The sequence below is a fragment of the Bos taurus genome, chromosome 15 (assembly GCF_002263795.3).
Source record: "Bos taurus isolate L1 Dominette 01449 registration number 42190680 breed Hereford chromosome 15, ARS-UCD2.0, whole genome shotgun sequence".
NCBI classification, from domain to species: domain Eukaryota; kingdom Metazoa; phylum Chordata; class Mammalia; order Artiodactyla; family Bovidae; genus Bos; species Bos taurus.
Window position 1 is genome coordinate 74,198,571 of NC_037342.1, and position 19,740 is coordinate 74,218,310.

The 19,740-nt window shown below is 43.1% G+C and overlaps 1 protein-coding gene across 4 annotated transcripts in view; it reads left to right on the forward strand.

Moving 5' to 3' along the window:
* The first annotated feature begins 5,240 nt into the window (after positions 1-5,240).
* EXT2 (exostosin glycosyltransferase 2) overlaps positions 5,241-19,740 on the forward strand; it is a 149,143-nt gene continuing 134,643 nt past the window's right edge. For 3 of the 4 annotated variants that reach the window (XM_005216407.5, XM_010812797.4, XM_005216406.5), the window contains exon 1: positions 5,298-5,429. The gene's annotated coding sequence lies outside the window, so the exon portion shown is untranslated. 4 annotated transcript variants of the gene reach the window in all.

Here is a 19,740-nt window from a genome sequence, read left to right on the forward strand (position 1 = left end):
ATGCTTTTTGTTTTTAAAACCATATGAAAGTTGTACACAGTAAACAAAACAAAACAAAAATTAAAAATTCTACTTAGGGAAAGCCCTAGGAGACTTAAAAATACCATCTAGGTCTAGTACTGCTCTCAGATGTCTTTTGAGCTTCAGCTTAAACATTGCTTTCTATTAATTTTTAAAAACTGTGGTAAAGTTTACCTACAGTGAACTGGACAGATGTTCATTGTAAGACCCAATGGCCTTAAAAAATATATACATCTGTGTAACCAATATCCCCATCATGATGTGAAACACTTCCATTACTGCATAAGGTTCCTTTAAGCTCTTACTGTAGTCTCTCAATCCCCTGCTGCTGTTGTTCAGTCACTAAGTCATGTTCGATTCTTTGTGACCTCCTGACTGCCAGTCCCCTACAGGCTAATGCTATTCTGATTTCTGCCTCCATGCTTAAAGTTTCCAGGTCAAAGGAATTCTATAGTTGTTCACTTTTGTGTCTGGGTTGTATCACTCAGCTTGATGTTTTGAGGTCTATACGTTTGTATGTGTCAGTAGTACATTCTTTTCTTTTTTCTCTACATAGTAATATCCCCCCTTCTACTCCTGATATTGGTGACTTCTGTTCTACATTTATTTTTATCACGAACAGTCTTATAATGGTTTTTGAAAATCCGTTTTACTAGTTTATGAGTTTTTCATGAGGAATTATTACTTTTGTTCATTCTTTCTGTTGCATACTTGTTTCCTAACTTAATTTTTTTTTAGATGTTTATATGGGTAGTATAAATTTTGTATGAAGGAAAAATCATTAATTTTTCTCCTTTCTTCTGCCATTACTTTTCCCCCTTCATCTGCCAAAGCTCTTGTTATTCCCTAATTTAAAGAAAAAGTACAAAATATGTGCATGTTATTGTACATAAATTTTATCTCATAAGAAATAAGAACTGCAAAATACTGATCTCTAGTTCATTATATACTTTAAATAAAATATTCAGATGTAACTGCTGATATCTGCAACTTATTTTGAAATGCAACAGAAAAATGATGGATCAGGAAATAGACATGTGACAAGCACTGTAAAATAGAAATGGCGTAATATAGGTGGTGGATATAAGGGTATTTGCTGCAAAATTCTTTCCATTTTTTTCATTTTGCCTTTCACCCCTTCACCCATCTCTTCCTCCCCCCACCCCCACCTCTGGCAACCACCATTCTCTTCCCTGCGTCTAGAAGCCGAGTTTTTTGTGTGTTTGTTTTGTTTTTAAGATTCCGTGTAAAATAACAGGGCTTCCCAGGGGCACTAGTGGCAAAGAACCCACCTGCCAACGCAGGAGACACAGGAGACACGGGTTCGATTCCCTGGGTCAGGAAGATCCCCTGGAGAAGGAAAGGGCAACCCACTCCAGTGTTCTTGCCCGGAGAATCCTATGGACAGAGGAGCCTGGGGGGCTACAGTCCATAGGGTAGCAAAGAGTTGGACACAACTGAGTGACTCACACACTCCTCTAAGAAAGATCATATAGTATTAATATTTGTATTTCTTTCACTTAGCAAAATGCCCTTGAGGTTCATCCATGTTGTCATAAATGGCAGGATTTACTTCTTTTTCATGGCTGAATACTATTTCATTGCATGAATGTACCCCAATTTCTTTATGCATTCTTTGTCCATAGACAGGTTGTTTCTGTATCTCGACTAGTGGGAATAATGCTTCAGTGAACATGGGGGTGAATGCCTCGTTTTTAATTTCCAATTTGTTATTGTTATAGTTTTATACAAGGACTATTTGTTTTGATTTACCCACGAGTTTGTCAATTTCTTGACCTCTTTACTTCATCTCTTTACTTCTTTATTTCATCTCTTTTATCTTGGTGGCTCAGACGGTAAAGAATCTGCCTGCAATGTGAGAGACCCAGGTTTGATCCCTTGGGTTGGGAAGATCCCCTGGAGAAGGGCATGGTAACCCACTTCAGTATTCTTGTCTGGAGAATCCCATGGACAGAGGAGCCTGACGGGCTACAGTCCATGGGGTCGAAAAGAGTCAGACATGATTGAGTGACTAACACATTTGCTTTCACTTCACTTTACTTCATCTCAGTTCTTTCTTCTGGTTTTAATATTCTTTTTCCTGAAATACATCTTTTAAGATACTCTGTTAGGAAGGATTTGCTGATGGTAAATTCTTCCTATTAGTATTTGTCTGAAAATGTATTTCTGTCTTATTCTTTTTGTAAAAACGATTTATGTATTTATCTGGCTGTGCTGGGTCTTCCTTGCATGCATGGGCTTGCTGTAGGTGCAGGAAGTGGAGACTGCTCTCTTGTGGTGCTTGGGCTTCTTATTGCAGTGGCTTCTCTTGTTGGGTAGCACGGGCTCCAGGGTGCGTAGTCTTCAATAGTTGCCCCTTCTGGGCTCTAGAGCACCGGCTCAGTAGCTGTGGTGCACGGACCTGTCGCTCCGTGGCATGTGGGAATCTTCCCAGATCAGGGATCAAACCCACATCTCCTGCATTGATGGGCAGATTCTTTACCACTGAGCCCTACATCTAAGAGAACATTTGCTTTGCTCCCCAAACCCAATTGGATGTCATCACTTTCTCTTTTGAACTCTGTGGCATTTTGTTCATATTTTCCTTTGTCACTCTCCCTGCTCTGCTTTGACGAATCTTACTTGCGTCTTTGTTTTCTTTTTATTGAGCTCCTCCCAGCATCTGGGCACCCTTTAATTCATTCGAAAAGTATTCATTTAGCACTTTCTATGTGCCAGGCACTGTGCTTGTTTAGGGTTATAAAAAGTGATTAAGATAGGCAGGTTCTTTAAAGGTGATGCCTAACACTGGTCTTTAACACAGAAAGTCTTCATTTAATGAAAATATGAATAAGTAATTTAAAACATATATATATACAGAAAAAGAGAAAAAGAAGAAAGTGAACATGCTTTCCACTTATCCATATCTCAAATGTGGTGTATGTGTGCTAAATGTCTTACCATTTTTAAGGGGGATGTGGGTTTGGGGAGCAGAGCAAATGTTCTCTTAGATGTAGGGATGCAGAATGTGGGTTTCCTGTCTCCAGAATAGTCTCGTCCCAGTCTCTCTGGATCTGTGACAAGCAGGCATTACCTCACAGGAATATTCTTGGAATCTCTGTTGCTGCTGGAAGCCCCAATGTATATCTAGCTTCAGAATTATCCCCATGAATATTTAAGCTCTAAATGATGGCTTCCACCAGATGGTGCTGAGGTACAGCTGGGACCAGATGGATATGGATTCTGCAGCCAGTGTCTGTAGACTGCACAGGCTCAGTGGGGTCATTTCATTAACTTCTCAGTAACATCACTCTGCATTTTGATTGAATTTTTAAGAGTCTACTGACTGTCTTACACAGGGGTTTTGCTGTGTATGAAGGCTAGATCATGTAAATAATACAGAAAGAAACAAAATTAAAGTGAAAGTTTTTCCTCCTCTCATTTCCACCTCCACAATTAATTCCTCTAAAACTGTTTATTGCTTCTTGGCTTCTCTACATAAAAAATGATATATATATATATATGTGTGTGTGTGTGTTTATGTATGTAAATCCTTTATATATATAAAACATATATATATATGCCTGAATCTAAGCATCTACCTATCTATATATTTTGTTCTCTGTTTCTGAATATATATATATATATATGTATATTTTATTATATAAAGAGAGTCATACTTGTCTACTGTTTTATTTTTTAAATTTATTTTGTTTCGGCCATACTGGGTGGCATGTGGGATCTTAGTTCCCCAATCAGGGATCCAACCATGACCCCTAAAGTGGAAGTGGGGAGTCTTAACCACTGGACTGCCAAGGAAGTCCCTTGTCTACTGTTTTAAACCATGTTTTCATATTAACATGTTTGCGATTTTTCTATACCAACATACATATGCATTCTCTCATTATTACATTCTCATAATTTATTTTGATTAATAACAAGCTTTCCATAGTTTATTTTGGTTGTGTTTGGGTTTTTTATATTATTAGACACAGTACTGTAATGAATATTTTTGAGAAAAGGTCTGTTGAGAGTATCCATAGGATAAACTCCATACAGAGGGATTGTTGGGGAAAGTTACTGGCATTTTATGTTTGATGAGTTCAGTTCAGTTCAGTTGCTCAATCGTGTCCAACTCTTTGCGACCCCATGGGCTGCAGCATGCCAGGCTTCCCTGTGCTTCACCATCTCCCTGAACTTGCTAAAACCCATGTCTACTGAGTTGGTAATGCCATCCAACCATCTTGCCCTCTGTCATCCCCTTCTCCTCCTGCCTTTAATCTTTCCCAGCATCAGGGTCTTTTCTAATGAGTTGGCTCCGTGCATCAGGTGGCCATAGTATTGGAGCTTCAGCTTCAGCATCAGTCCTCCCAATGAATATTCAGGGTTGATTTCCTTTAGGATGGACTGGTTGGATTTCCTTGCAGTCCAAGGGACTCCCAAGAGTCTTCTCTAACACCACAATTGGAAAGCATCAATCCTTCGGTGCTCAGCTTTCTTTATGGTCCAACTCTCACACCCATACATGACTACTGGAAAAACCATAGCTTTAACTAGACGGACTTTTGTCAGCAAAGTGATGTCTTTGCTTTTTAATAAGCTGTTTGCTGCCGCTGCTGCTGCTGCTGCTGCTAAGTCGCTTCAGTCGTGTCCGACTCTGTGCGACCCCATGGACTGCAGCCTACCAGGCCTCTCCGTCCATGGGATTCTCCAGGCAAGAACACTGGAGTGGGTTGCCATTTCCTTCTCCAATGCATGAAAGTGAAAAGTTAAAGTGAAGTCGCTCAGTCGTGTCCGACCCTTCGAGACCCCATGGACTGCAGCCTACCAGGCTCCTCCGTCCATGGAATTTGCCAGGCAAGAGTACCGGAGTGGGTTGCCATTGTCTTCTCCAATAAGCTGTTTAGCCATAGCTTTTCCTTCAAGGAGCAAGTGCCTTTTAATTTTTTTGCGTTTGATGGATACTAGCAAATTACTCTTCAGGAATGTTGCACCTTCAATACTGATTATACTCAGACTGTTACATTTCTGTCAGTTCTACATTTTTACAAGTGAACCGTTGTTCAGTTTGCAGTTTCTTTCGTCGTGGAGGAGGCTGCCGGTCCTCTGAATTTCCCTGGGAGCCTGAGCCGCACCCACCTGCCTGGGAGAAGCCCTGAGTGGTGCCCTAACTCCTCCCGTCCAGCAGGAGGCGCGGCCCCGGACGCTCCCGCATGCGCGGTGCGCTGGGTGTCAGACCGCCGAGCCCAGTGGCCTGCCCGGGGCTCCCCCCGCTCGTTCCCGCACTCCCGGCCCAGCGGTGGCGGCCTGGAGCTCCGCGCCATCCCACCCGGGCGGCTGTGGCCCGCGCCCCGCGGCATGAGCCGGTGACCAAGCGCGGGGCCCAGCCGGAGGCAGCCGTGGCCGAGGTAAGCGCGGCGCGGAAGGGCCGGGCGGGCCCCCGATGCGGACTCGGGCCTCCCCGGGCCGCGGGATCTCCGGGCAAGCGCGGGCCGCGCGGAGGTCCGAGGGCTGCGGGAAACGACCTCCACCCCTTCCCGGCCGGGGCCACTCCTAGTGCTCTCCCGCTTGGGGGGCGCTTTGACTCCCGCCCCGCCTTCTCCTTCGTCACCCGGCCCCTCCCCGCACTTTGGTTGCTCACCTGTCTCCCTCGCTCGCTTCCTGCACCTTTCCTTTCTCCCCGGATCCTGTGGCTTCCTTTCCCGAAGGGCCCACCCTCTGCCGTGAACTTTGCCCACTGCCAGCTCCTCCCCGCGAGCTCCAGGGTTCTACTTCCTCCCGCGGGGGTGTTTGAGTTCTGGGCCCTGCCGTGGGCAGTGGCGTTCCGTGCGGTACCCGATGCCTCGGGCAGGACTGGATGCTCAGGTGAGCCGTGGCCAGCGGTGTTTGGGACTCTGGGCAGCTACTTGAAACTCAGAGGTTATTTGGCGTTTTACATACCGGCGGTGGGAACTAGATAAGATGTATACAATTTTGAGGTTAAAGTTGCTCGGTGTAACTTAACTGGGAAGCGCTCATCTAGCCGTGTCCTTGATGTATTTGTCTGAAGATGTCTTGAAACAGAAATATGTCCATTTAAGTCCCTTTTCTCTGTCAGTTGCATGCCCTGAGAACTTAAACTGGACTTAGTCTGTAAATTTCAGAGCTCAAAGGCTATTTAGAGTAATAAATATATGACTCACTTTCCATCACTCCTCACTTGCAATGACTTTAAGCCATCTGGTTGCAAATGCTGGTATAAAACGGATAGATTTGCATCTGTCTAGTTATGCTGGTTAATTGAGAAATGAAAAAGGTGTATCTAATTCAGGCTTTTAAGGGTCACTGGAGGAGGCAGCTTCACCTGGGTGTTAAGAGCTCGGGCTCCAGAGCCAGACTGCCAGCCTCCAAATCCTAGCATTGGCATTTTCTAGTTGTATGAAGATGTAGCCTTCCTTGTTACACTTTGCCTGTTTGTAAAATGAGGATAATATAGCTCGTCACTTGAGACTGTTAGAAAGTCTGTGCTATGCTTAGTCACTCAGTTGTGTCCAACTCTTTGTGACCCAATGGACTGTAGATCGCCAGGCTCCTCTGTCCATGGGATTCTCCAGGCAAGAATACTGGAGTGGGTTGCCATGCCCTCCTCCAGGGGATTTTCCCAACCCAGGGATGGAACACAGATCACCCGAATTGCGGGTGGATTCTTTACCAGGTCAACTACCAGGAAAGCCCGTTAGGAAGACTAAGTTAACACCAAGTTAACAAAGTACTTAAAACAGATCCTGGCATGTAGTAGGTCTGCAGTAAAGTTTAGTTATTAGTTCCTTAATTATATGCTTTGTATTAATTATAGTATAATTCTCACCAAGGGACACAGGGTTTTTTTGTTTTTATTATTTGAAATCATTTTTAGGGGTAATTAGCTTTAACAGAACTTTAATTATAAAGGACCCTATCAGGTAAGGCAGTGAATTGGAGATTTTCCTGTTTGGGCCAATATTTAGTTCCTTTGTTTTCAGGAACAGGTGGGTTGAGTTCCACCGTAGCAGGGACTCCAAGAGTTCAGCTTCGACAGAGTTTAAGAAGATGAGAGTCTGTGGCTGAAAACTTTGGACTAAGCACTGAGGAAAGGTTTTTCAGGCAGAGTTTAGGAATAAATAATTCCAGGAACAGAAAACGCGTCTCATCTTGACAGTCGAGTTGGAAGATTTTTCCAGTGATTCAGTGCCTGACCTCCAGCCAGATGATACAGTGTTTAGCAGGGACAAGCTTGGTGTGCTTCGAGAAGGCTATTGTTTGTAGGACTTTGCTCTGAAATTCTTATTTTGACCCATGTTGTGGTATTATATGGAACAAACAGTCATAATTAGAAGATTCCTCTTGGTTCTTCCTCTTTGGGGAAACTCAGTGTTAGGGGAGAAGAGGACAGTCAGGGGTAAGTATGGAAAATTCTGTCTGTGGAAATACCTGGCCATTTTTCTCTTCTTTGGAAACTCTAATTCAAGAAAGAAGATAATCGAAGTTCATCACCATGTAATTACTCAAAACTTGGACCTTGAACAGTGTGTGCATTGACGGAGCCGGGAGGGATAGAGACACTCCCTTCATTCAGCAAAGATTTCTGTTTATGTGAAGTGTGTTCTAGACATGGTATTATTAGGTTGGTGCAAAAGTAATTGCGGTTTTGCATCGTTGAGCTTTGCCTTTTGGTATTGGAATGCATTCTTAAATGTATTTAGCTATACATCATTTTAATGCTCATTTCTTGCTTTTTTTGGCTAATAAATTATTACTTGCTGTTTATTTTATATGTATTTTAGACTATGGAAAGGTTGTTAGACAAAAAGCAAATTCGAGTGATTATCTTATTTGAGTTCAAAATGGGTCATAAAGAACCGGAGGTAACTTGTAACATCAACAGTGTATTTGGCCCAGGAACTGCTACTGAATGTACAGTGGAGTGGTGGTTCAAGAAGTTTTGCAAAGGAAACAAGCGCCTGGAAGATGAGAAGTGCAGTGGGTGGCCATTGGAAGTTGACAGCGACCAACTGAGAGGATCACTGAAACTGATCCTCTGACAACTGCACCAGAAGTTGCCCAGGAACTCAACATTGACCATTCTATGGTCATTCAGCATTTGAAGCAAATTGGAAAGGTGAAAAAGCTCGTTAAGTGGGTGCCTCACGAGTTGATCAAAAATAAAAAAAATCATCATTTTGAAATGTCATCTTTTATTCTGTGCAGCAATTACAAACTATTTCTCTGCTGGATTGTGAAGTGTGACAAAAGTGGATTTTATACAACAACTACTGGTGACCAGCTCAGTGGTTGAACTGAGAAGAAGCTCCAAAGCACTTCCCAAAGCCAAACTTGCACCAAAAAAAAACGGTCATGGTCACTGTTTGGTGGTCTGCTGCCTGTCTGATCCACTACAGCTTTCTGAATCCTGGCAAAACCATTACATCTGAGAAGTGTGCTCAGCCAGTTGACAAGATGCACCAAAAACTGCAGTGCCTGCAGCCAGCACTGGTCAACAGAAAGGGCCCGGTTCTCCACCTGCCGATGCCCAGCTGCACACTGCACAGCCAGTGCTTCCAAAGTTGCACGAATTGGGCTGCCAAGTTTTGCCTCATCTGCCATATTCACCTGACCTCTCGCCAACTGATTACCTCTTCTTCAAGCATCTCTACAACTTTTTGCAGGGAAAATGCTTCTATAACCAGCAGAACACAGAAATTGCTTTCCAAGAGTTTGCTGAATCCCAAAGCACAGATTTTTATGCTACAAAAATAAACAACCTTATTTCTCATTGGCAAAAATATATTGATTGTAATGGTTCCTGTTTTGATTAATATAGATGTGTTTGAGCCTGGTTATAATGATTTAAAGTTCAGGATCTGAAACCGTAATATTTTTGCACCAACCTAGTAGATGCTGGGAATATTTAGCAGAGATGAAGACTGACTACGAGAAAATGATGACCAGTAGAAGGGAGACTTACAGTTATATAACCAGTTAATACAGTCTGGCGAGTGCTGTAATGAAGCCTGTAAAAGCTATGAGGATGCTCACTGAGAGCTCTCTGTCCCTAAAGCTCCACTTGGTGAGGGGCTGTTTTTTTGTGTAAGGCTCTTCCCCTCATTTCTTCCATTAGGAGTTTTTATTCCACCTTCAGGACTTGTCATCTCTCTCAGCTGTTTTTCTAAGTGCTCACTTAACCAGGGCAGGTAAACCTCAGAAACATGAGTCTGTATCCCGGGGAACAGCTCTCAGTGGAGGTGGGGGGGAAGGAGAATGGGGTTGGATGGACTTTCGTGGATGATGCCCTTGCATGGAACGGTTCTCAGGTGTGTTTTTCAGAGGGACACCAGTAGGGGAGCCCCATCCGCCCAGCTCAGTATGGCAGCCAGCTCAGTAGTGCCCTCCTGGCTTCCCATTCTTCCCTGCCTCCACTCCTTACTCCCTCTCTCTGGCTTTCTGGATTCGTCTTCTGCAAGCTACCTGCAGCCTTAGTTTGGCGGAACAAGGCAATGGCACCCCACTCCAGCACTCTTGCCTGGAAAATCCCATGGATGGAGGAGCCTGGTAGGCTGCAGTCCATGGGGTCGCTAAGAGTCGGGCACGACTGAGCGACTTCACTTTCACTTTTCACTTTGATGCATTGGAGAAGGAAATGGCAACCCACTCCAGTATTCTTGCCTGGAGAATCCCAGGGACAGGGGAGTCTGGTGGGCTGCCGTCTATGGGGTCACACAGAGTCGGACACAACTGATGCGACTTAGCAGCAGCAGCAGCAGCAGCAGCAGCAGCAAACTAAGGCTGCTACTGGAAGCGGCGGTAGAAAGCAGGCCCTGAGAACAGTGTTGTGAGACTGGAGTCACTCACCCTAAGGTGGCACCCAGGACCCCTTTGGTGGGGGTAAGTGAGGTGTTGAGGACCCCCGGTGCCCTCTAGCATCACTGAGCAGACTGACCAGTGGTGGGGTGAGGTTCAGGTCGAAAGGAAAGCATTGGCTAGGGCAGGAGCTCTTAAGTGCTCGAGCAGTGTGTGGACCAGGGTCAGGATAAGGCTGGTGGAGTTGGTTGGCCCTTGTTAGCTCCCTTGGAGGCCTTGGGGTGTGATCTGGCTCAGATTAGCCAGGTATCAACTCTGGAGGCACTGTGAAAGATGTGGTTCTGTGGCGGCATTTCCTGAAGCTGGAGGTGGGGAGGGCGGGGAGCACATTCTGTGTTGAAAACCAGGCCCAGAATTTAATCACAGTTGTGGCAGAGCTGCAGAGGAAGCTGAGTGCACAGCCTTGATGCGCCGCCTCTGCTAATGTCGGAGCCATGATAGGGAAGAAGTGGGACCCAGGGTCTTAGGATGGAGACTTTGGGTGGATGCACTGAAGAACTCTCAGTTTTCCTAGAGTCCCTGGATCAGCCAAAGTATTTCTCATTGAACAGAAGCTCTTCCTGCCTGACGCCCTGCAAAGCCCTCTCCGGAGCAGGATACCTTGCAAGGTGGTGCTTCTCCCCCCTCGGTGTTGCCCGCCCCTCCCTCAGATCTCAGCACCAGCTAAGTGGGGGAGTACAGCCCTTGCTGCTGGGGTGGTAGCTGTTGCATTGGAAGAGCTGTAGGACCTGGCTCCTGTGGACCAGTGGGAACTGGAGGAACACGTGGGCAAGAATTTGACAGTGTCAGGCCAAGCGTGGGGTAGTGGGGACTGTGAAGCTGAATGGAGGAGACTTTTGGAAGTGTACTCCCCAGATTCAGAATGTAATGGCCTGGCAACGACAAGCTGATTCTGATATGCCACTGGGCAGGCTCTTGGAAGCTTGGACATGACAGTGATACAGTTGGTTCTCAACTGTGAGCGATTTTGCCTCCACAGGGGACATTTGGCAGTATCTGGGCATATTTTTAGTTGTCGTAACTGGTGGTTGCTTCTGGCTTCTCTTGAATAGAGACCAAGGTTGCTAACTAAACCCTCTACAGAACAGCTCCTCACAGACATGAACCATCTGGCCCAAAATGTCAGTAGTACTGAGGTTGAGACACCCTAGTCTGGAGTACATGAGATAAAGGTGCGGGAGCTGTGTTGGCAGAATATTGAGAAAGGGCTTAGAAGGTTCAGAGAGGTGGAGATTCAGAATAGATTTATTACCTGAGGCCAGAGGCTCAGCTCCTGCCTGTGTTCCCAGGAGGGTGGTCTCCCTTCCCTCTGGTGATATGAACTCCGATGAAGGGACCAGCATGTTTGAGAGGCTCAGTGTTGGTTCTCTTCTGTAGACCAGGATTGACTTTATGAGGTTTGACCATGGAACTGGGTTCCCAACTATCGTGAGGATGACAGGATTCTGAAATGGCAGAGGCTGGGTGTTGGCACTAACCGTCAGAGGCAAGGTAGACACGATATCCATAATAAGCAATGAGGCCCAACTCAAAACCAGTGCTTCTGGACCTGCTGTGATGCTAAGAGAGCCTGGCTTTCCTATAGACAGTGTAGACGGGTGGCCAACTAGGGTATTGCTCCACTGTATAACCTGAAAAAACAAAACAAAAGGCAAGAGCTGGCAGGTGGAAGGCTGATGTCAGCTGCTGCAGTGGAAGAGTCACCTGGTTTCAGATGTGAGCCGGCACCCAGACCTGTATCCCATGGATCGAGGGGGAGGCTGGATCTCTTGGAAGAAAAACTTTGCCGCATCCCAGAAAATATAGACAGATACCCCCCAGTTCTTCCTCAAGGGAACTGCAGGTTCTTGTCAGACCTGTGGTACATCAAGGAAAGGATAATAATATCCAGATCTTTTGAGGGCTGTTAAGTACAGGGTGTGACCTGATGCTAACACCTGACAACTGGTAAGCAATAGTGGATAGGAGTCGGCAGATAAATGCCTTGGCCTCTCCTCCGTCTGAGGGACACGTGAGGTCTGCATGGTTCTGCAGAGGGCTCCTAACAAGCCCCCTGTTACCCAGCTTAAAGACACACTCCTAGTGGCTTTCCCTGGTTCCCTCTCTCCCCTTGCTCTGTACTCTAGCTCCTGGGTAAAACAATCTGCACCCCCATTTTGGTCTCTGGTTCTTTTTGGGGGGGATTATGGGGAGACCCAAACTGTGACAGGTAGGAAGCAAGATGTGATGCCCAGGAGTCTAGCATGATAGGTGTCAGGCTCTTCTCTCCAGCTCTCCTGCTCCCCTCATGGGACCCTGGAGGTCTTACTCCTCCTCTTGGAGTCCTGTGGCTGCAGGTCCCTGCCAGCACTTGGTGATATTTGACGCAGACTTTTTCCCATGCTCGTGTGTAGATGTCTCATTGTGGTTTTGCTTTCCCTGCCCATTAATTCGGAGAAGGCAATGGCACCCCACTCCAGTGTTCTTGCCTGGAAAATCCCAAGGACGGAGGAGCCTGGTGGGCTGCCGTCTATGGCGTCGCACAGAGTCGGACACGACTGAAGCGACTTAGCAGCAGCAGCAGCAGCCCATTAATTAGACTAAACATCTTTCCAGATGTTTCTGTGCCATTTTGCTGCCTCTTTTGTGACATTCCTGTTTAAATCTTTTGTCTAAGTTTTGTTTATTTTGGATCTTTTGTTTCTTATTACTTTGTAGGAGTTCTTTATTCTGTTTGCTATTAATAGCCTTTATTGGTTATGCATATTACAGATATCTTCTAGTTTGTAGCTTATCTTTTTATTTCCTTATGATGTTTTTTGATGAGCAACATTTCGTAATTGAAAGGCTGAATTTAATCTTATGATTTGCACTTTCTGCATTTCACTTTGGAAATCATTCTCTGCCTGCCATAGATATTCTCTTTAGTGTTCTAAATATCTTTAGCCTGTCACATATAGCTTTTAATCTCGAGTAGATTTCCTCCCCTCAGGCTGCTTTTAATATTTGTCTTTGGCTTTCTTTTCAGTGGTTTTATTTTGACATATCTAGTTGGGGTTTTGGTTTTTGTTTGTGTGTGTGTGTGTTTTGTTTGGTACATATTGTAATTGGAGTTGAGTATCTTGAATCTATGAGTTGATATCTTACATTATGCTTGGAAAAACCTAGCAGAAGACGGGTGGATTCTCATATCTACTTCCGCCTTCAGTCTTTGCTTTATCACACATCATGTCATCTCTGGCAAATGAAGGTGAAAAAATAACGTCAGCATTGTTATAAAAAATAGTTTAGATCGTTTGAAAGAATCTTGGGGACCCTCTGGAGTCCCTAGACCAAATTTTGAGAACCTCTGACCTAAGATTTTTGGTATTAATATTATACTAGACTCCTAAAATAGGTTGGGGAAATAGTTCTTCTTTTTTCTGAACTTTGGAGTAATTGGTGTAAAATTGGAATTATTGTTTCTTGAATGTTTGGTAGAACTTGGAAAATCTTTTGGGCCTGGAATTTTCTTTATTGGAAAAGATTGTCTTAGTTTTCGATTCAGTTTCTTTAGTGTTATGGAGCTGTCAAGGACGGCTATTTCTGCTTCCTGTTTTGATATGGGATAGGTTAAAAGAATTTCCCCGTTTCATTCAAGTTTTTAAGCATATTGGCACAAGTTCATTAATACCATCTCTTTTAAATACATGCAGTATTTAGAGTTATGGTCCCCTTTTCAGTCTAGGTATTGTGCTTTATTTTCTCTTTATCTTGATTAATCTTACCTGAATTCTGTCAAATGTCAATTTCTTTTTTTTTTTTTTTTACGTTTCACATGTTTCAATGCCATTCTCCCAAATCTTCCCACCCTCCCCCTCTCCCACAGAGTCCATAAGACTGTTCTATACATCAGTGTCTCTTTTGCTATCTCGTATACAGGGTTATCGTTACCATCTTTCTAAATTCCATATATATGCGTTAGTATACTGTATTGGTGTTTTTCCTTCTGGCTTACTTCACTCTGTATAATAGGCTCCAGTTTCATCCACCTCATTAGAACTGATTCAAATGTATTCTTTTTAATGGCTGAGTAATACTCCATTGTGTATATGTACCACAGCTTTCTTATCCATTCATCTGCTGATGGACATCTAGGTTGCTTCCATGTCCTGGCTATTATAAACAGTGCTGCGATGAACATTGGGGTACACGTGTCTCTTTCCCTTCTGGTTTCCTCAGTGTATATGCCCAGCAGTGGGATTGCTGGATCATAAGGCAGTTCTATTTCCAGTTTTTTAAGGAATCTCCACACTGTTCTCCATAGTGGCTGTACTAGTTTGCATTCCCACCAACAGTGTAAGAGGGTTCCGTTTTCTCCACACCCTCTCCAGCATTTATTATTTGTAGACTTTTGGATCGCAGCCATTCTGACTGGTGTGAAATGGTACCTCATAGTGGTTTTGATTTGCATTTCTCTGATAATGAGTGATGTTGAGCATCTTTTCATGTGTTTGTTAGCCATCTGTATGTCTTCTTTGGAGAAATGTCTATTTAGATCTTTGGCCCATTTTTTGATTGGGTCATTTATTTTTCTGGAGTTGAGCTGTAGGAGTTGCTTGTATATTTTTGAGATTAGTTGTTTGTCGGTTGCTTCATTTGCTATTATTTTCTCCCATTCTGAAGGCTGTCTTTTCACCTTGCTAGTAGTTTCCTTTGATGTGCAGAAGCTTTTAAGTTTAATTAGGTCCCATTTGTTTATTTTTACTTTTATTTCCAATATTCTGGGAGGTGGATCATAGAGGATCCTGCTGTGATGTATGTCAAAGAGTGTTTTGCCTATGTTCTCCTCTAGGAGTTTTATAGTTTCTGGTCTTACGTTTAGATCTTTAATCCATTTTGAGTTTATTTTTGTATATGGTGTTAGAAAGTGTTCTAGTTTCATTCTTTTACAAGTGGGTGACCAGATTTCCCAGCACCACTTGTTAAAGAGATTGTCTTTAATCCATTGTATATTCTTGCCTCCTTTGTCAAAGATAAGGTGTCCATATGTGCGTGGATTTATCTCTGGGCTTTCTATTTTGTTCCATTGATCTATATTTCTGTCTTTGTGCCAGTACCATACTGTCTTGATAACTGTGGCTTTGTAGTAGAGCCTGAAGTCAGGTAGGTTGATTCCTCCAGTTCCATTTTTCTTTCTCAAGATCGCTTTGGCTATTCGAGGTTTTTTGTATTTCCATACAAATTGTGAAATTATTTGTTCTAGCTCTGTGAAGAATACTGTTGGTAGCTTGATAGGGATTGCATTGAATCTCTAAATTGCTTTGGGTAGTATACTCATTTTCACTATATTGATTCTTCCAATCCATAAATATGGTATATTTCTCCATCTATTAGTGTCCTCTTTGATTTCTTTCACCAGTGTTTTATAGTTTTCTATATATAGGTCTTTAGTTTCTTTAGGTAGATATATTCCTAAGTATTTTATTCTTTTCGTTGCAATGGTGAATGGAATTGTTTCCTTAATTTCTCTTTCTGTTTTCTCATTATTAGTGTATAGGAATGCAAGGGATTTCTGTGTGTTGATTTTATATCCTGCAACTTTACTATAATCATTGATTAGTTCTAGTAATTTTCTGGTGGAGTCTTTAGGGTTTTCTATGTAGAGGATCATGTCATCTGCAAATAGTGAGAGTTTTACTTCTTCTTTTCCAATTTGGATTCCTTTTATTTCTTTTTCTGCTCTGATTGCTGTGGCCAAAACTTCCAAAACTATGTTGAATAGTAATGGTGAAAGTGGGCACCCTTGTCTTGTTCCTGACTTTAGAGGAAATGCTTTCAATTTTTCACCATTGAGGATAATGTTTGCTGTGGGTTTGTCATATATAGCTTTTATTATGTTGAGGTATGTTCCTTCTATTCCTGCTTTCTGGAGAGTTTTTATCATAAATGGGTGTTGAATTTTGTCAAAGGCTTTCTCTGCATCTATTGAGATAATCATATGGTTTTTGTTTTTCAATTTGTTAATGTGGTGTATTACATTGATTGATTTGCGGATATTGAAGAATCCTTGCATCCCTGGGATAAAGCCCACTTGGTCATGGTGTATGATCTTTTTAATGTGTTGTTGGATTCTGATTGCTAGAATTTTGTTTAGGATTTTTGCATCTATGTTCATCAGTGATATTGGCCTGTAGTTTTCTTTTTTTATGGGATCTTTGTCAGGTTTTGGTATTAGGGTGATGGTGGCCTCATAGAATGAGTTTGGAAGTTTACCTTCCTCTGCAATTTTCTGGAAGAGTTTGAGCAGGATAGGTGTTAGCTCTTCTCTAAATTTTTGGTAGAATTCAGCTGTGAAGCCGTCTGGACCAGGGCTTTTGTTTGCTGGAAGATTTCTGATTACAGTTTCAATTTCCGTGCTTGTGATGGGTCTGTTAAGGTTTTCTATTTCTTCCTGGTCGAGTTTTGGAAAGTTGTACTTTTCTAAGAATTTGTCCATTTCTTCCTCGTTGTCCATTTTATTGGCATATAATTGTTGATAATAGTCTCTTATGATCCTTTGTATTTCTGTGTTGTCTGTTGTGATCTCTCCATTTTCGTTTCTAATTTTATTGATTTGATTTTTCTCCCTTTGTTTCTTGATGAGTCTGGCTAATGGTTTGTCAATTTTATTTATCCTTTCAAAGAACCAGCTTTTGGCTTTGTTGATTTTTGCTATGGTCTCTTTTGTTTCTTTTGCATTTATTTCTGCTCTAATTTTTAAGATTTCTTTCCTTCTACTAACCCTGGGGTTCTTCATTTCTTCCTTTTCTAGTTGCTTTAGGTGTAGAGTTAGGTTATTTATTTGACTTTTTTCTTGTTTCTTGAGGTGTGCCTGTATTGCTATGAACTTTCCCTTAGGACTGCTTTTACCGTGTCCCACAGGTTTTGGGTTGTTGTGTTTTCATTTTCATTCGTTTCTATGCAAATTTTGATTTCTTTTTTGATTTCTTCTGTGATTTGTTGGTTATTCAGCAGCGTGTTGTTCAGCCTCCATATGTTGGAATTTTTAATAGTTTTTCTCCTGTAATTGAGATCTAATCTTACTGCATTGTGGTCAGAAAAGATGCTTGGAATGATTTCTATTTTTTTGAATTTACCAAGGCTAGCTTTATGGCCCAGGATGTGATCTATCCTGGAGAAGGTTCCATGTGCGCTTGAGAAAAAGGTGAAATTCATTGTTTTGGGATGAAATGTCCTATAGATATCAATTAGGTCTAACTGGTCTATTGTATCATTTAAAGTTTGTGTTTCCTTGTTAATTTTCTGTTTAGTTGATCTATCCGTAGGTGTGAGTGGGGTATTAAAGTCTCCCACTATTATTGTGTTATTGTTAATTTCTCCTTTCATACTTGTTAGCATTTGTCTTACATACTGCGGTGCTCCCGTGTTGGGTGCATATATATTTATAATTGTTATATCTTCTTGGATTGATCCTTTGATCATTATGTAGTGACCTTCTTTGTCTCTTTTCACAGCCTTTGTTTTAAAGTCTATTTTATCTGATATGAGTATTGCTACTCCTGCTTTCTTTTGGTCTCTATTTGCATGGAAAATCTTTTTCCAGCCCTTCACTTTCAGTCTGTACGTGTCCCCTGTTTTGAGGTGGGTCTCCTGTAGACAACATATGTAGGGGTCTTGTTTTTGTATCCATTCAGCCAGTCTTTGTCTTTTGGTTGGGGCATTCAACCCATTTACGTTTAAGGTAATTACTGATAAGTATGATCCCGTTGCCATTTACTTTATTGTTTGGGGTTCGAATTTATACACCATTTTTGTGTTTCCTATCTAGAGAATATCCTTTAGTATTTGTTGGAGAGCTGGTTTGGTGGTGCAGAATTCTCTCAGCTTTTGCTTGTCTGAGAAGCTTTTGATTTCTCCTTCATACTTGAATGAAATCCTTGCTGGGTACAATAATCTGGGCTGTAGGTTATTTTCTTTCATCATTTTAAGTATGTCTTGCCATTCCCTCCTGGCTTGAAGAGTTTCTATTGAAAGATCAGCTGTTATCCTTATGGGAATTCCCTTGCGTGTTATTTGTTGTTTTTCCCTTGCTGCTTTTAATATTTGTTCTTTGTGTTTGATCTTTGTTAATTTGATTAATATGTGTCTTGGGGTGTTTTGCCTTGGGTTTATCCTGTTTGGGATTCTCTGGGTTTCTTGGACTTGGGTGATTATTTCCTTCCCCAGTTTAGGGAAGTTTTCAACTATTATCTCCTCAAGTATTTTCTCATGGTCTTTCTTTTTGTCTTCTTCTTCTGGAACCCCTATGATTCGAATGTTGTAGCGTTTAATATTGTCCTGGAGGTCTCTGAGATTGTCCTCATTTCTTTTAATTCGTTTTTCTTTTATCCTCTCTGATTCATTTATTTCTACCATTCTATCTTCTAATTCACTAATCCTATCTTCTGCCTCTGTTATTCTACTATTTGTTGCCTCCAGAGTGTTTTTAATTTCATTTATTGCATTATTCATTATATATTGACTCTTTTTTATTTCTTCTAGGTCCTTGTTAAACCTTTCTTGCATCTTCTCAATCCTTGTCTCCAAGCTATTTATCTGTGATTCCATTTTAATTTCAAGATTTTGGATCAATTTCACTATCATTATTCGGAATTCTTTATCAGGTAGATTCCCTATCTCTTCCTCTTTTGTTTGGTTTGGTGGGCATTTATCCTGTTCCTTTATCTGCTGGCTATTCCTCTGTCTCTTCATCTTGTTTAAATTGCTGAGTTTGGGGTGTCCTTTCTGTATTCTGGCAGTTTGTGGAGTTCTCTTTATTGTGGCTTTTCCTCGCTGTGTGTGGGTTTGTACAGGTGGCTTGTCAAGGTTTCCTGGTTAGGGAAGCTTGTGTCGGTGTTCTGATGGGTGGAGCTGTATTTCTTCTCTTTGTTCAGTCGCGCTGTGGGGAGGGAGGGAGGGATGCTGCAAACAAATAACACTGGCGTGTGCTCGCAGTGCCTCAGCCACACTGGGTCTGCCCCTGCTCACGGCGCGTGTAGCCTCCCTGCCCACACTGCTCGGGCTCTAGGTTGTTCCGCCGGGAACAATCCGAGGCTGGCCCTGGGTTGCATGTACCTCCCAGGTCCAAGCCGCTCAGGTTCAGGCACTCGGGTAGTCCTCAGAGGCGCAGACTCAGTTGGGCCTGAGTTTTGTGCTCTTCCCAGGTCCGAGCAGCTCAAGTGATGAGGTGTTTGGCGAGCGCCAATGCTGCGACTTATCGCCTCCCCGCCACTCGGTTATCTGGGTGTAAAACCGGCGCATCTTCTCAGGCAGATGTTAACCGTCCAGACCCCCAAGAAGTTTTAGTTAGCAAAGAAGCCTGCTTACAGTTTTATAGATAATGTCTCTCTGGGGCTGCGATTGCCCCCTTCCGGCTCTGGCTGCCTGTCACCGGAGGGGGAAGGTCTGCAGCCGGCTATCTCCGTTCAGTCCTTTGTTCCGTGCGCGGGCCTGGCGGTGTCTTAGGTTGGGGCTGGCTTTTCGCGTGGTAGATATCCCACAGTCTGGTTTGCTAGCCCAAATTATTTCGCTCAGATAGTGCTCAGGGTATTCAGGCCAGATTCTTACTCTAAGCGATGCAGCCCGCGCCGCGCCTCCCTGCCCAGCCCCCGCTTGCTAATGGCGCGTGCAGGCGTCTGCGCTGCTTCTCCGCTGAGGGAGTTACCGTAGGGCTCGCAATCTTCGAGTTTTAATTGTTTATTTATTTTTTCTTCCTGTTATGTTGCCCTCTGTGCTTCCAAAGCTTGGCACAGATTCGGCAGTGAGAAGGTTTCCTGGTGTTTGGAAACTTCTCTCTTTTTAAGACTCCCTTCCCGGGACGGAACTCCGTCCCTCCCTCTTTTG